At 42.2% G+C, this 17,902-nt stretch overlaps 1 protein-coding gene and 1 long non-coding RNA gene across 5 annotated transcripts in view; one reads left to right on the plus strand and one right to left on the minus strand.

Annotated features, from left to right (window-relative positions):
- Positions 1 to 17,902, plus strand: part of LOC310703525 — a 236,558-nt gene that overhangs the window by 187,790 nt on the left and 30,866 nt on the right. The window lies entirely within an intron of this gene.
- Positions 9,197 to 17,902, minus strand: part of KHDRBS2 (KH RNA binding domain containing, signal transduction associated 2) — a 339,999-nt gene continuing 331,293 nt past the window's right edge. For 2 of the 3 annotated variants that reach the window (XM_083495875.1, XM_083495873.1), the window contains 3 exons: positions 13,212 to 14,260; positions 10,762 to 10,832; positions 9,197 to 9,426 (listed from right to left, as the gene is read on the minus strand). The gene's annotated coding sequence lies outside the window, so the exon portion shown is untranslated. The remainder of the gene's footprint in view (positions 9,427 to 10,761; positions 10,833 to 13,211; positions 14,261 to 17,902) is intronic. The other variant, XM_083495874.1, reaches the window with a different exon arrangement.

Genomic DNA, 17,902 nt, shown 5'->3' on the forward strand with positions numbered 1-17,902 from the left:
CATGTCTACTGAGACACAAGCCCCACTGGTGCTTATTCCCAGTTAACTGTGCATAGGATTGTAGTAAAGGAGCCAAATGGAGACAACCATTTGTCTCAGGGCCTACTAAGGCATCGGGGATATCATAGTCCTACTAGGATCGTGCCTCTTCACCATGCAGGTGGTGTTGGTGATTGGATCCTACAATCTAATGGTGCCTCACATTTACATATATATTTATGGTTGTGCATATGCTCCTCACAAGGCAGTCTGTCTCAGAGGAATTTTGGACCTCCAGAGCAAAGCAGATCTCCTCTGAAGAGGACTAAAGCTAAGCAGTTTGGTCCTGAAGCTGCAGATCCATTTTGGAGGTTCACAGGGGCTGCCGTCAATGGTGCTACTCTAAAGGTGACTATCACAGCAGCTGTCAAAGGAGGAAAAGAATGGCTGCACTCTCAAATGGTGAGTGAGTGATGGGAGGGGAAGCCGGTCTCTAAGCAAGGACCCTGTTGACCCTTCTGCCCCGCCAGCTTTTTCCAGGGTTCAGCCGTTATTATTCACCTATGCAAATCTATGGAGACAACACGTGTGTGTGTGTGTGTGTGTGTGTGTGTGTGTGTGTGTGTGTAACCACACCTGGAAACCTTCGGCCAAAGATCCTTGGGGCAACAGGGTCCTTGCTGGGTGGAGGGGGGTTTCCCTCCCCACTAGGATTGTGAGCAGCCTTTCTTTGATGGCTTCCCTGAAGCTTCATGCAACAAGTGAGATCCCTGAATTGGTGCCAATCACACTTTCTAACTATAGGTCCCATGCCACACAGTTCTGGAGGACGCCCTGATCTTCAGGAGCTACTTTAGAGATAAGTGCATATGTGTGCTAGACTGTTGCATGAATAGAGTTCCATTCGCACTTCTCTGGGTCCAATCCATTGTGCATTCTCCCACCCCTTCCTTCAAACCTCCGCTGTTTAATCTAGGAGACAGCTGGGGAGAGGTTCCCTTCCACGCGGCAATAGGAAAGGAAGGTGTGAGTGGTGGTCCTGCTTTTCAGAGTAGAGGGTTGGTATTTCTCCTGTTCAGTTCCACACATAGCAGGTCAAATCTGGGAGCTTTCATGTGATGGGCTCTGAATGAGAGTCATGGCAAGAATCGTGGCAGTGCCTAATTTTAGGGTCCATTCACATCACTACTGTGTTCATTGCCAACGCATCTCTTTTATGTATTGTGCAGGTACAGATATGTTCATGGTTCATAGGTTGTTTGAATTGTTCCTCTGGAGCAGCAGATCCAATTTTGCATGACGCATCCAAAATGGGTTGATAACAGGTATGCACAGATGTGGCCTGTGAATGATTTAGGCAACCTATATAGCACCCGGCTGGTTAAAAATGTGCAGGGGGTTGGGGCAATGAAAGCCAACACTACCTGGCCAGTGGAATTGTATGAAAGGATCTTACGAGGCAGGTCTAAAGGATTACAAAGTATACCTCCTTATTATTATTATTATTATGTTGTTGTTGTTGTTGTTGTTGTAGTAGTACTAATTTGTTTCTGGAGATTTGTTGCTATGATCCAGTAAGTCCATGAAGGTGCAAATGCACAGCATGGCTTTTCAACTTCAGCCAACCTTCCTCCCATCCCAGGTGTCCCTGCCAATTGCTTCTCTAGGGGATGGGCAACTAGCAACACAGGAAGCTGCATTATAATGAGTCAGACCCAATGGTCCATCTAACTTCAGCGTTGCCGACACTGATTGGAAGTGGCTCTGCAAGGTTTGAAGCAGGGAATGTTTCTCAGCCCTACCTGGAGATGCAGGGGGTTAAATTGGGGACCTTCCGCTTCCACAGCAGATGCTCTACCACTGAGTTTTGGCCTTTCCCATGTTGCTGTTTCAAAAATAGAGAAGACAACGCAGAGGCCCAATTGTGCATGCAGATATAGCACCATGCACTTCTCTGGATATGTGTGCATGTATCCAAAATGAGGAACGTTCTGGATGCTGTACAAAACCATCCATTTCTGTTTTACCCATCCTAATCCTGGATGTCTACCAACCCTAATTTTACCCTTTAAAGTATTATCTTTGCCGCCTCTTTCAGTTCCGCCTAATGAGAATGCCCTTATAACGAAAGGCTAGAAGGTGTTACGACAAAACAGAATTGTTCTTCTCTCTCTCTCAGACTATCAGGGAAACATTTAACAATGTTTCTCCCTTTCTCCTCATTAGACTAACAATGAGCAATGACAATTGCTTGTTCCAAGATGTCTCTGGGAACACAGCCTAGCAGCTCATTATTAGCTGAAGCTGCGGAGACGGCATGGCCCAGATTGTCATTTCATGCACACTGATGTAATTCGGCACCAGCTGAGCTACAATGGCAAGCAACAGTGGATATAAGTGGCCTCCATTTCTCTCTCTTTCTCCTGCCATTACAAGCATGTGGTATCTACCACATACATGGCAATGAATGGAAAGAGCTACATACCAATAATTGCCAGCTTTTGTATTGCCTTCACTGCCCAGAACTCTTAGCAGAGTCACCATCCTAGATATGCATGGGGAGAGTTAAATTTGGGCACAAGGGAGATCATGGGTACCACAAAATACCAGGAAGTCACTTGTTATACTTCCAGGTAATGCTGAAATTCAAAAACTTGATTTATTTATTTTCTGATTCTGAGGATGGGGATCAGTGCACACAGATCCAGAAACAATAAATGATATGAATGAGCAAAAAATATTTCTGTATGTCCCCACCTGAGTGATGGCCCAGTGGTGCTAGTGGTCAGGTAGATTCCTCCCAGGTGCAACACAATGCTCATTAGGGCAGGGATGGGGCAGGGATTAGGCAGCATCCATGAGGTTGCAGGAGCTCCAGGTTGGTGGCAGAGGCCCTGCAGGTGTGCACATGCCTTTAGAGCTGCTGCTGCAGCAGCAGAGCTTCCCTAACGTCCCCACTGCTGCCTCCCCATGTTGGCAGGGGCAGCCCTGCCTTTGGGAGGATGTCGCAGACAGGGGAGGTCTGCAGCTCAGTTACAGAGCCCCTGCTTTGCAAGCAGAAGGTTCTGTCCCCAGCATCTACAGGTGGCACTGGGAGAGAACCTTGCCTGAAGCCCTGGAGAGTTGCTGTCAGTCAGTGTTGACAATACTGAACTGGGTGGACCAATGGTCTGACTGAGTATAAGGCTGCTTCCTTTGTTCTTGTGTCCTTCCCCAGCCCAGCCCTCCATGAACCGCCAGTGCTGCTTTGCCGCCTAACAGGGACAAGACAATTCAAAGTTCCAGCCAGCTGCTCCTTGCCTTGCAGGCCTTTCCCCACCTGGCCTAGGAGGGCGGGACCCTACCTGTCCCCACCTACAAAAGCTGAGGCTGCAGAACAGACTCTTGGGCTGGGGTGTTGTTTAGGGGGTTGTTGGAAGGTGGGGGAGTTGTTGCTGTTATTGATATTATTTTTTATATTTATTTTAGATCTTACGATTTATGTGGAAATTGTTTAATTTGGTTGTGTTCTTTTTGATGTTTTTTGTTGTTTATCTCCACTGTTCATGCTTGAAAAAGGAGATATTGTCAACTACTGGTAAGAATTACCTGAGAGATAGATCCGATAGTGTCTGTCAGGGCCAGCCCTACCATTAGGCGCATTGAGACAGCTGCCTCAGGTAGCAGTGTGGTGTAATGTTGGAGTAAGACCTGGCAGATCAGGATTCAAATCCCCACTCAACCAGAACGTTTACTGGGTGACCTTGAGCCAGGCACCCTCTCTCATCCTAACCTCACAGGATAGTTGTGAGGATAAAATGAGGAGCTGGAGAACCATATATGCCACCTTAAGTTCCTTGGCGTGAAAGTGGAACCTAAATGCAATGAAATCTATCTATCATCTATCTAATCAGGTGTGGCCATGGTGACAGCTCCCGACCATTCTCCTAGAACACCCTGAAACCAAGCCTATATGCTGGAGGACACTGTCTTGTCAGCAGTGTTGCTGTAAGATTCAGTTGCCAGTTGTGTTGATGTATGACTCCAATTGCCATGTGGGATGCAGGGGTGCAATCTTGCCATTCACCACAGAGAGCAAAATGTCTTGGGAAAGCTTAAGCACCTGTATTACTTTTACCCAAATATCCTGCTCGTGTGCATTTTACAAGGCTGTTTAAGGAAATTTACATTTAGGGATTAATTAGTTCTCGTGATCCTAAGGAACAATGCTGATAGATGTCGGACTATATACTCCATAAAACTGCTGCTGTTTTTATTTGTATAGTTTGATTAATAGTAAATAGACATTGTAAATCAATAAGCTAGAGATGTTGCATTTGAAATTGTGTATGTGTGGCCTAGAGGACTAGCAGGTGACTAACAAGGAAGTTATTGAACCGATCCCTTTTGCTAAACGATTTTATGCAAGGAAGGTTGGCATGCTTGAATGCCTGGAAGTTAAAGTATGTTATTTATCCCCTGGACAGATATAGGACATGACCATCACAGTGCAAGCTTCCATTTACTGCCCGTTCCAAACCTAAGGCATTTCCTTCAGACTGAAAGGTTTTGCAGTCCATCAACTTTCTTCCTGATTGCACAGTCCCAAAGCCAACCTCTTCTGTAAGAAATAACCAAGAATGGATTCTGAGCAGTTGAAGGCATTTCCCATTCGTGTTGGCTTCTGGACTGTGCCCCCCCCCCCACAATACAATTTCAAAATAATGGCTGTTTCATGAATTCCATATTTGTATCACACCCTACTTCCACAACCCTGCCAAGTAGTTTAGGCAGCAAAATGTCTATTGCTCCTTTCAGATCCAAAGGTAAGGAAGATTCAAAACAATGACATTCTGAGTCATAAAAAGCAAATCCAAGAGCACCATATTTTAACTGCATAAATCAGAAACGGCATTCTTGCCTAAAGTATGAGGCTATCCTGTGACTTTCCCTTGATGGGCTGAGGGTCCAAGGACATGTTACATTAAAGTATGCTGCTTTAAAAAAAAATAAGTATTTAGCACTGGCCATTTTCCTCTCTCTCTCTCTCTCTCTCTCTCTCTCTCTCTCTCTCTCTCTCACAAACACACAAACAAACAAACACACACCAGCAGCAGTTTGGGCCTTTGATCCAGAGTGGCACAATGTAGTACAGGGAGGCAGCCTGACGTTTCCTCCCTGTACCATTTTACACTGAAAACTGCCTCTCTCTGCTGCTATTTTTCCAGATATCAGAGAGAAAACAGCACAGAGAGGAAAATGCCAACCTCATCCCCTTGCCCTGAGATTCTGATCCAGACTATGGCTCTACATTTCTAAAAATAGAAAGTGGAGAGTGCTAAGCATGCTTTAGGGCTTGCTAACCAGGTATCGGGTGGCACTGTGGTCTAAACCACTGAGCCTAGGGCTTGCCGATTGGAAGGTCAGTGGTTTAAATTCCTGTGACAGGGTGAGCTCCTGTTGCTCGGTCCCTGCTCCTGCCAACCTAGCAGTTCGAAAGCACATCAAAGTGCAAGTAGATAAACAGGTAAATACCAGCGGGAAGGTAAACACCATTTATGTGTGCTGCTCTGGTTTCGCCAGAAGTGGCTTGGTCATGCTGGCCACATGACCCGGAAAAACTGTGGACTGCGGACAAACGTAGGCTCCCTTGGCCAGTAAAGCAAGATGAGCACCGCAACCCCAGAGTCGTTTGCGACTGGACTTAACTGTCAGGGGTCCTTTACCTTTTTAACCAGGTATCAGCCATTCACCATTATACTCATCCATAAACCAATGAGTACAAGGCAATTCTGTACTTATATGATTACCCTGCTGATTGATGAAAATAATTTGGCTATTCTATGCAACTACATAGATATTTTAAAGACCTAAGCCAGTGGTTTTCAACCAATGTGCTGTGGCACCCTGGGGTGCCTTGAGTGGTGGTCAGGGGTGTCGTGGGCAACACTGGCCTGTCCCTCTTCACTTCCCTCCCTCCTCTGATGACTTCTTATGTCTCTGCCTCTCAAAGGCTTGTGCAGCTGTTTGTTGCAGCAGCGCTGGCTACAAGCTATGCAGGCAAATGGTCCTTCTGGGGCTGGCCAGCGGGTGCTGCTGCCAGGAGCTGAGGCAGCCTCAGAGTAAGCAAGGGGGTGGGCAAGGGAGCCCAGTCTGCCAGCCCTTGCTGTTGGGAATGGACAGACAGGTCCCAGGCCCCTGTGGGGCAGTGTGAGGAGGCACCTCTTTTGGGGGCAGGGATGGCAGCTCAGAGACCAGGGGTGGCAGGAGGCTGAGGGAACACACCACAAGGGAGAGTGTTCAAAAAAGGCTGCCAGCTCTGCAGGAAAAGGCTTCTGCATAACTAGGCTTCTGAGCTCCACAGGGGTGCCACAGAAAGAATGTAGTTGGTCAACGCAGCCGTGGATTCAAAAAGGTTGAAAACCTATGACATAAGCCCTGATGTAGGGTTGAAAACTTTCTGATATACAGTGGTACCTTGGCTGTTGAATGTAATCCATTCTAGAAGACAGTTTGACTTCCGAATTGTTTGACAACTGCGGCGCAATGGGCGGTTAGCAAATTCAACTGAGAAAACTGAGAAACATGCCTCAGAAGCTGTTTGACTTTTGAGGCACATTCAAAAACGGAAGCATTTCCAGGTTTTCTGCGTTCGAAAACCGAAACATTCACCTTCCAAAGTGTTCGACAACTGAGGTACCGCTGTATATTTTTCAATGGGAAATGTACAATTTCTTTTAAAAATCATTGTTCCATAAAATTTGCTAGTAGCATAATGAATGGATACAATACAGGTCAAATAGGCAGCTTCAGAGTCGTAGTACTAATTAACTTTTTCATGTGACTATTCCTGGGAAGCATGAATGAATGTACTGTATAATAAATATAAATGCATTGATCTTTGGACAGGCTAAAATGACTATATTAACCGTTTTCCATGCTTTGATTCCGCACCCTACTTAAAAATGTGAACAATTTAGTTACTAAACTGTCATATTTTCAAATATTTAAAAGTATTCCAGTAACATTACTTCCAAATAAAGCTTTGACTTGGTTTGAATATAACATGTGGCCATCTGTCATGGTCATGGATACTTTAGTTGACATTCCTGCATTGCAGGGGTTGTACAGTGGTGCCCCGCAAGACGAATGCCTCGCAAGACGAAAAACTCGCAAGATGAAAGGGTTTTCCGTTTTTTGAGTCGCTTCGCAAGATGAATTTCCCTATGGGCTTGCTTTGCAAGACGAAACGTCTTGCGAGTTTGTTTCCTTTTTCTTAAAGCCGCTAAGCCGTTAATAGCCGTGCTTCGCAAGACGAAAAAACCGCAAGACGAAGTGACTCGCGGAACGCATTAATTTCGTCTTGCGAGGCACCACTGTACTAGATGACCATTGGGGCCCTTCCAACTCTATGATTCTGTGATTCTATGTAAACCACATTACAGTGGTACCTCAGGTTAAGTACTTAATTTGTTCCGGAGGTCCGTACTTAACCTGAAACTGTTCTTAAGCTGAAGCACCACTTTAGCTAATGGGGCCTCCTGCTGCTGCTGCGCCGCCGGAGCCCGATTTCTGTTCTTATCCTGAAGCAAAGTTCTTAACCTGGAGCACTATTTCTGGGTTAGCGGAGTCTGTAACCTGAAGCGTATGTAACCCGAGGTACCACTGTAGTAGCACTGGCCTATACATGTTTACTCAGGAGTAAGTCTTACTCAGTTTAATGTGGTATACAATTGAGTATACAATTGCAGCCTGAGCTCTAGGTGATTTTTTTTTTAAGTAGACATGTATACAATTGCATTGTAAGGGGATTTTATTGAATTGTTTTCCCTAATCAAGTTTCTGCCAGATTGCTAAGAGCTAATTAGAGCTTAAATGCAAATCATAATATTTCTCCTCCTGTATTTCTACTGATTGAATTTTGAAAAAACAGTTGAGAATCTAGACCTGTTTTACCATCCTGTAGACCTAATGTTGTTAAGAAAGGGTTTTAATCAGGTCTGAATGCTTTTGAAATATTTTGCCAGAATATTATTGTTGTTGGCTGCCTTTGGCAACAGATTTTTGTTGGGAAAGCAGGATATAAATTATATTGATCTGATCTTAATAAATGAATCTGCCCAGTTTCAACACTGCTTTTTTAGGGTCAGTTTACATGAGGATATTCATCATTTGATGAATATAATATCAAGAGAAGAGGTGAATAAGGGGGGGGGGGAAGAACCGCCATAGGTAAAGCTGTAATTAAAAATGTTCTCTGTGGCCTATTTAAAAATGTACTGAACATCTGGGAAAATAAGGGCCTACATTCTCACTACCAAATGGGCCAGGAATTGCAGCCTGCAGGGATCCCAAAAGAAAACATAGAAGAACCTCCAAAGAAACTAGCTCAAGAATTAAAAACAGGCAAAACACTTCACCTCCAACACGATACCATAAAAAGGTGGCAACACGCACCCTTAAAAACATCCCAGGAAAAATAGTCACACACTTGCTCACCCTTCCACCAAACTTACCAGACGACAATTGGGGCGCCTTTTCCTCCTACTTTTCTAAAGACTTTTGAAGGGGAGCTGGAAGACTAGGCCCAACCACTTTCTTTCTCTTCCAGAGATCTGGGTAGCGGGAGGCCTGCATTTGTCTCGTCAGCCAGCCCTGCCACTGCCCAACATACAAAAAAATAAAATAAAAAACCAGGAGGGACAGAGACCTTAGTGGGCACCAAAGTGTTGGGTGCTTCATGGCATACAGCAGGCATAGGCAAACTCAGCCCTCCAGATGTTTTGGGACTACGGCTCCCATCACCCCTAGCTAACAGGACCAGTGGTCAGGGATGATGGGAGTTGTAGTCCCAAAACATCTGGAGGGCCAAGTTTGCCTATGCCTGGCATACAGGATGTGTTCACACTGTTCCTCGGTTTGTCCCCAGCACCTGTCTTTTAGGCCATAAATATGTTTTTTCAATATACCTTTAAAATATTTTTTCTCTAGTTTTAATCATCTTGCAGTGCAATTATTAAACGGAGGTAATATCATGTGACTATGGCCTGTGATGTGTTTAACTGATAACCTTGTCCCATGTAGAAGGGAAGTACTTTTAATCCTTGCAATACAATTAAACTAATGTAATTAGTAGCATTTCTACAAAATGTAAGATATAGCGCCATTCAAGTAAAACGCATTATGGTCCTGGGCGATCGGATGCCTTCCCCACTAAGAGTAATGCACACAGACTTCATTTTTCACAACATTTGTAAAAGATTTATTTGTTGTTCTCTTTTTCCCACTTTGTTACAGTTTTTGTCTTTATCTCCCCCCCCCTGCTCCTTGGGGTAGAAGGATGTCAAAAGGTTCCAGTCATTCCTCCTTGGAATGCTAAAGAGGCGAAGATAATCTTGACCTTTTCCAAACACAGTGTTTTGATTTGTTGGGCACTGCATTTCTTTCTGGTTTACAGCTGTCACTAGCCTGTGGAAACAGTGGAATTAGATTCAGTCAGTCATTAATTATAGACGACACAGTGAAAACGCCAGTATACCTGTGCAGTTCAATACAAACAAGATATACAAATGTTCTTGATATTCCATCACCACGGCCTAATGGGGATGACAAAGCACTCCAGATTCAGTTCACTAGTGTGCAAATGCAGATGCCTTAATATTTAAATATTCTGTGCCCCCTTGTCATGCTTCAGTGTTTATCTGTGCTCAGTGATGGAGGTCAGTGATTGATGTGGCTCTCCAAATATTCTTGGATTCTAGCTCTCATCAGTCCCAGTCAACATGGCCAAAGGTCTGGGATGATGGAAGTTGTAATCCAACCACATCTGTAGCGTCACAGCTTCCCTATCTCTGGTTCCGATGCTACAAATACAGTCATTTATAGATGGTGTTATGAGGAACTAAACATATTCAAGGAGGCAAATAATAATAAAATAATAATACTAGCAAGTATTTATTAGAGGGGTATTTAAGCCTGTTATCTTGTGCCAAAGTTGTCTTTTAAATCACTGTATACTGAAAAGCATAGCAATTAGCAAAACATTTGATAGTACTTCTGGCAGTTTTAGGTTTTCTCTCGCAATACTATACACATTTCCCTGGGAGTTAGTCCCACATTGCGGCTTATTTCTTAGGATGTATACGATTGCACAGTAAACAGAAGCAGGTTCATGCATTTGCTTAAACGTGAAATCTGGGCTTTGGGGGCAGGGACGTAGATGCAACCCCACCCTCAACATCCCTGTTCATGGCAAGCCATCTGCTCAGTCCCCAGCCATCCCCATGTTGAGGATAGAAGGTCTGCAGAGGGCTCCCACTTGTGTTTGCTTGAAAGCGAACAAAACCCTTTATGTGATCAGGTACCCTGATAAAACAGAAGGGTGAACGCTTTGAGTGTTCACATGGTCGAAGAAATACTGTCAGAAATACTGTGAAATATGGCCCTCCGATCTTGTCACGGTGCATTTTTTGGCATGTTGTTATCATAATCGTTATGATTAAACAATGGCTAACAGAAGCGTGACCTTTGCCTTTAAAAATGATTCAAAGCTGGAGGAGTGAATCTTGATCCCACAGAAGCTTTCTCCTCCCCTTTTGGATTGCTGTGATGGAGAAGTTCCCTGAGTACAGTTGATTTCCCAGTTATATTTATGTAACATAAATTTATTGTTAGTAGGCTCAAAATATCAGATAAAAGCAAAGCAGATTAATTCTAGAGTTGCCATGCATAGTTTGGTTGCAGGTGTCATATTGACTTGTTAATTTCTAGCCCACCCTTCAACAGTTTCCCATGGCGGCTTACATGCAGGCCTTGGGAACATCTGCTTGTCAGCTCTTCCCATCTTTCTCCCTTGAAAGTTTCGTCTCTGTCTCCTAGAAAGAGATTTAAGAAGGAATAAAGCCTGAGAAATTAATCTATACTCATTTTTGAGTTTCAGATGTTACTATATCCTGTACTATTAGTGTTCAACATCAAATATTACTTTTACCCAAAAGTTCATGTTAAAGGGAAAATGACATTTATGATGCCTGTACTCCCTCAAATTCCAGAATTAATATTAGATACTTCTCTAAACTGAGATTCAAGCAGAGTGAAATGCCCATTAAGGAACAAACTGGGAAATTTATTCATCTCTAGAAGCTGCTGGCTAAAATGATAGAAAACATATAGCTATGCTTTTAGAATTGAAAATTAGTAAAGAGCATTAACAATGCAAGCCTAATTATAATGTTGAGGAACAGATTATGCCTAGGCATCAATGGATGTAATCACATTAGGAGTTTAGTAATATATGAATCCTAGGCTTGGTCAGATTTCATTATGTATACTAACTAACTGATTATAGAAGAGAAGGATAGTCCTAGATCATTTTCAACCTTTGTAAACAGTACTTGTTCTTATCTGACAATGAAGGGGTACTATGATCGTTTGTGTAGACAAAGATGGATTCAGAGGCCATTCATCAATGGTCTACCAACCATTACGCTTATATGGAATCTCCAAGTTCTCAGATAGTATGCTACTTCATATTAGTTGCTTGGAACAACCTTGGGAGAAGGCTAGTAGTGGCAATTTTCCCATGTAAGGGTGGTGGACCTGTTCAAATGGCCCACCCTTGGAGACTGATGGAAACCGAGGAGTTCCTGAATGTTCTGGGTGATCTTCTAGCAGAGATAGCTGGCAATACTATCAAAGCTCTGGTTTTGCTATGGAATAGCAAGATGAAACGAGCCATTGACATGATTGTTTCCAAGTGTCCTGGATGGTGTCGTGGAGCCTGAGTGGCTCCTTCTTATTCTGGGGAGTGGCGGGCTATGAAGTAAGCCAAGCAAATGGTTGTTTTTGTTTAAGTAAGTGGCTCAGGTCTGGTTCCGAAGCTGAATGAACCCTGGTTAGTGCACATAATCATGCCTCCAATGTGGCAGTGCAGGCTGCGAAGAAGGCTCATTTCTCAGTTTGCGTTGCATCCTCTGGTAGTTGATAGATGGAGTTATTTCAGGTGGTCCAGAGCTTACTGATTCCTACTGTGGATGAGGGACTCCTGGAGTGACCAACTGGCTACACAGGATAAAGTTGCTTGACTTTGGAGTGACTTTGACTCTGCAGTTATTACATTCCCAATGCCATAGGCAGTGATAGGAGTGCCAACTTGAGTAGCAAATAAATGGGGGCAGGTAAGCCCCACCCCACATAATCAAACTCAAGTTGTGGCACAAACAGCACATTTGAATGGCAGTGCTCATTAACTCTGGGGGGGGGCAAGCCCCCTCAAATATTTTATTGGGTGTGTGTGAAGAGACCTTGGCCCATAGGAGTTGGCTCCTATGGGCAGTGATATGTTATGGGGTTAGTGTCAGCTTATGCAGTCAGGTTATATGAACAAGGTGACTATTCCATACTCAAGTCTTGTTTGAATAAAGGGGGGGGGGGTCCTTCCCCAGAGTGAGGCATTCTGGATAAGGTAACCTTGGAGAGTGCCTGCACTGTCACCACTTTTTGCAGTGGCTAGAAAGTATTTTTTAAAATGAGTTAAACATTTAAAGTTGCTAAAGTAAATTTAAACTTGTAACTAAACTTAAAATTGATCCCCCCCAATTTGAATTTATAGCTGTCAGGAAATGTACCCTTCTGAGCTTCCTTGTCCAGAATGTCTTAGCCTGAGAGTAGAGTGCCTAGATGTAATAAGGCATTGGGTATTTATGATCGCAACACATGCTTTAATACTTGTGCAGGGAAAGGGAATGCATGAAGCTCCTAAAAAATACTCCATGCCTGCTTAAATATCACAAACAGTTTCCTTAAACCTGCTATAAAACCAGCCAGTCATATAATGGATCCATATGGCTCTTGCTGATTGGAATGAAACTTCAGCCACTTAGTACATTTACAAAGTGTTACATAGGAGATGCGTAAACACATTTCAGCAACAACAGGTAGGTAGCCCCTGGGTGGTTTTTTGTGGGGGTTTTTGCCCAATTTCATTCATTCATTTGTGTGTGTGTGTGTGTGTGTGTGTGTGTGTGTGGTTTTGAGTTCTGAGCAAGAGGAAGGAAGGAGGAAGGAAAAGAAATACACGGAGAACAAATTCTATGATAAAGAGATCAGGAAAGGGGAGAAAACATAACTGAATGTAAACATATGTATTTTCTATGCACAATATCCCAACTTTACAAAAATAACTGTAAATAAATAGCTCCTATTTCCAAATCTAAATAAATTTGGCTTCACCAAACCAAAATAAATTCACCTACACTGGGTAATGTTATGGTGGTAGATGCACGCAACCAAATACTCAAATATCTCTCACACATGTTGTGGCCTTTGGTTCATTCTGGAACAAGTTACTTCAAAAGCAAAGAGAACAGTCTACTTTTACAATGAGAAGAAAATGTAAACAACAAAAAAGATTCCCATTTCCCTCTGGTTTGTGATTTGTCCATTTACCATCTGCATATCCATTTCAAATTATCTGGTTCTATATAGGGCTTGGATATTGTTAAAGCTAGCTGGAATTTAATACCTGAGGACTTAGTATGTTCCCAATGGCAATTTACTGTAGGAAAAGGTAATATATGGTTCACACAATTGATATCTAAAGGTCAACTACAAACTACTTATTTTCCTGGTTTTTATTTTATTTACTCAACCAAAGACTCATGTTTCTTATTTCTTATTTCTTTAAAGCTAAACAAGGGGATTGTGGCTCAGGTGGATGCAAATTGTTCAAATATTCTCTTGCCTTCAACATATGAGTAACAACAACAACAATAATTTTTCATGAATGATTTAAAATTGTGTTAATGCAAGTTTCACTGCACATATCTTACCGATATACAAGGTGTGAAGTGAACATGGAATACCTACCCATGGTTGATGTTCTCCTAAAATTGGGATGTCTCCTAAAACAAGTGGGGATATAGTTGAATATGAAAATGCATATCCATGTCAACAAACCTTCATGAAAACCAGTAATCCACTAACACTTTTTTTCAGACTTTGGTGTATTTTGGGAGATCTATGTGCAATTATTGTGAATATATTTCCTCCTAATTTTATCATCTAGAGTAGCAATTTATTCCTCCATGTCTAGCTCTCAGGGAAGTTTAGAAGAAATATAGAAGTTGTCAGCACATAAGAGTCAACACATTACTGCTGTACTGCAGCCATTTATAATGAAACCAAAATGAGCACTCACTTGTTTGGCATTAATTTAATGTCCCACTTAGCTCCTATCAGATGCAAATAGCTGCCTCATCCGTTTAAGGGTTTCTGAGCGTGCATATAATGAAGTGCTCTGTACCTGTCAAGTAAGCAGAATTCATAACCGAAATCAGAAATGGATGAGGAAATTCAGTGTCCTTGTTAAAAAAAAGAAATTGAAACTTCAGACATGGCAATGTCAAATTTATACTTCATGTTGATTTTCCGCTGCACGTTTCACCTATATTACCCCCTGGGCTGAGTTTTCCAGGACAGAATGTCCAAGGATACATATAAATATACCACATTCCTAAACGCAAAGTCAGCAGGTGGCAAAGTAACAGCTGCAGTTGTCAACCACACTCAAAACAAAATAAATTGGTCAGCCAACCTCTTGTATTTAAGTCATTTTTACATCCTGTATTTTAGAGGGGGAAATAGCTTAATTTTAAACAGTATTCTAGTTATGATCAGTCTCCCCGGAGAAAGATTTTTATGAGTATAAATGGAGATAATGACTATCATTAGTCACTGCCATTAGCATAAAGCATTAGAAACTCTTATGCCATTCATAACAGACTTTGACATGACAGTAAAAATATGACTTCCTATCACTTCTGCATGCTTTCTGACTACAGCTGTTTGCTATTCTTGCACAGCTAGACTGATATCAAAAGGGTGGTAAGAGTGGTATTTAACAGCACCTTCATCATCACATCTAATTGTTTTCCACCACAGGGTGTGAAGCTTTATGTTCTCTATCAACCAAAAACAAACAGCCATCCTGCTTAATGGCTGCTCAATTAATGTTTATGGTGCTACTTTTATACCATGAGTTATTTGACAAATAAACTCCAAGAAGCAATTTAAGAACCTCTGAAGCTTAATGATAACCCAGCTGATATTTTAAAAAGAGCTAGGGGGGCGGGGGGAGGAATCCGTAAATAATTTCTTACTTGCAGGCTCCCTATGAGATTCACTCTCCACTTCCTGACATTTTGAGGGATGTTTGTTGGCCATCAGGGGATGGGCTTTTTTTTTTAACACCTTGCCCCACCCTCCAGCCTTAGGAGCCCTCAGAAAAAAACAACTGTGTGCAGTAAGAGCCTTCAGAGGGGAGCTATTTCCATAGCAAGAATTGTGAGCAGAGAGCACCTGTGATTTACCATCAGGGATGGTTGGTTTCACCTGTGTTGCCCCACCTTCCAGCTCTAGGAGCCATCAGAAGTGAGTTGCTTAATGGTTACTTGTCCTGTTGGTAAGCTGCAGCCTTCCTTAGTGTTTTATGTGTATCTAATGAAATCTTAATTGGTAATTGCTGATCATTATTTTTTAGTGTTATGCTGCAGTAGTATTATATCTTACTAAGCATTGTTTTGTTTTTATTGTGTGGCAGTGTTTAGACTTTGATTTTTGGGTGAACACAGGTTCACTTGTGGGAAATGAGGTATATAAATAAATTGAGAATGGCAGTAGTTGTAGTATTAATTGCCAAAATGGAATGAAGATGAGATCTAGAGAGAGACAAAAGGTCTGCCTGTCGTCTTTATAGCCTTGCTTGAAATTATTGTTAAGTAAAATAGAGATGAGTTGGGCATCCCAAGTCATACAAAGGTGACACTAAGTTCACCATACTGCTGAGTTTTATCCCTGTGGTGTCAAGTTGCCCTTTATAACATAGAGATGATCTATCCCTTATCATAATTCTTCCTCCATCTATGCGGAAGTGGTTACACTGATTAAAAATGAGAGTTCAAAGACAGACTTTCTGCTATTGCTTTGGTGCCTATTAATTAAACACCTTCTCTTTTGTATGAAGCCCTAGTAGGCTGTGTAAAATTAACATAAATAATATGCTTTCAATGAAGAGGTGCCACTGCAGGTTCTGAACGCAAATGATTTCGAGCCGCTGTTGTTAACTGCATATAGCAGTAATATATTCATCCAAGATTTTTTCATTCCGTCTTCCTGATCTCTAGTTTCTAATGATATATTACAAGCCTGTGCTTTTCCAGCCCCAAGGCAATTAATCATTAATATTCTTGTGCACCCCAAAGTAACTGGACAAAATTAGACAAGAAAAGAACCAGACTTGAAGGCTGACAAAAAATTCTTATCGGAAATTACATGTATTTTTATATCATTAATGCTCCTTGATAGACACACAGTAAATCTGTTTTAATGGCACCACTATAATAATATAGTAGTCTTTCTTCCTAATCTCCTAGAGACACCAATAGATCACAGGGTCTGTTCCTCAACAGAGACAAATGAGTTGGCGTGTTTTAAAAGCTGTCAGGCCTTTCTGACAACTTCCATCTGAGAAGGCGGCAGAGCAATGACAAAGTTATCACCTGACCGGCTGATGTTTGATGCTGACTGCCTTTGATTAAGAGGCAATGAGCCATTTTGGAGTTCATTTTGCTGCTCCTAAGCACCTCTTCATCGAAAATTATGCAGTTGGACTGATTTGTATTTGATTAGTTTAACATCACAGTTTTACTACGTGTAATAAATAAAGTCAGATTTTATGGGGTTGCTGCACATTAAAAGAACCATTGAGGAGGGCGCAAAACATATTTTTATTTCCTGGGTTATTTGCCTGACATTAAAAAAACCCACCCTATATGCATGTCATATTTAAGCAATGTCACTGCTTAAACACTGGTTGCTTTCATAGGCTGGTATTTTACTACTTTCCTTGTATGTATAGTGAAAGCACAATGCTGTTCGCATTCTAAAACAGGCTTAAAGAAATTTTAACCACAAAAGCAAATTCAGCCCACCTTACTTATATTGTGGCCTGCTGGAGGGTGGGGAACTTCACCTGTTGTTTGCACTGCTAGACAGGCAATAAAAACAGGGAGTTTACGGGGGGGGGGGGAGCTGCCATGCATGGCTGATGGATTTTTGCTGGCAATGTAGTCCACACAGTCAGCAAACTGATATCTGTGTTAGGAAAGAAGTCACTTGTAAATATGATGGTGCCCCTGTACATAAACCGCCCTGTATTCAGAAGTGAATGGATCAACTTACTAATTCTTCCCACATTGCACTGTGTAAAAAGTCCAAGCTGTGGTAGAGGACAAATCCCAGGCTGAATCCCTAGCATGCCTCCTCTTAAAGAATTCCGAGTAGCAGGCTGGGATAAACTTCTGCCTCAAACCTCAAAGAAGCCACTGGCTTATCAGGGTATGCAATAATGGGCCCAGCAGGTTACTTAGCAGTCTTACTTAGTATAATGTTGTTGCTTATACTTTAATTTTCAGTGGTACCTCGGGTTAAGTACTTAATTCGTTCCGGAGGTCCGTTCTTAACCTGAAACTGTTCTTAACCTGAAGCACCACTTTAGCTAATGGGGCCTCCAGCTGCTGCCGCGCCGCCAGAGCACGATTTCTGTTCTCATCCTGAAGCAAAGTTCTTAATCTGAGGTACTATTTCTGGGTTAGCGGAGTCTGTAACCTGAAGCATATGTAACCCGAGGTACCACTGTACATTCAATGTGTGCATTGTTCAGTCTTTGTTTTCAGTAGTTTATCTATACCTGTTTCAGTAGTTTATATTCCCTGTTCAGGGAAGTTTTTAATCTGTGATATTTTACTGTATTTTTGGTTTCTATGGAAGCCGCCCAGAGTGGCTGGGGAAACCCAGCCAGATGGGCGGGGTACAAATAATAAATAATAATAATAATAATTATTATTATTATTATTATTATTATTATTATTATTATATTATACAAATG

This window comes from Podarcis liolepis, assembly GCF_965112155.1.
Source record: "Podarcis liolepis genome assembly, chromosome: 3".
NCBI lineage: Eukaryota > Metazoa > Chordata > Lepidosauria > Squamata > Lacertidae > Podarcis > Podarcis liolepis.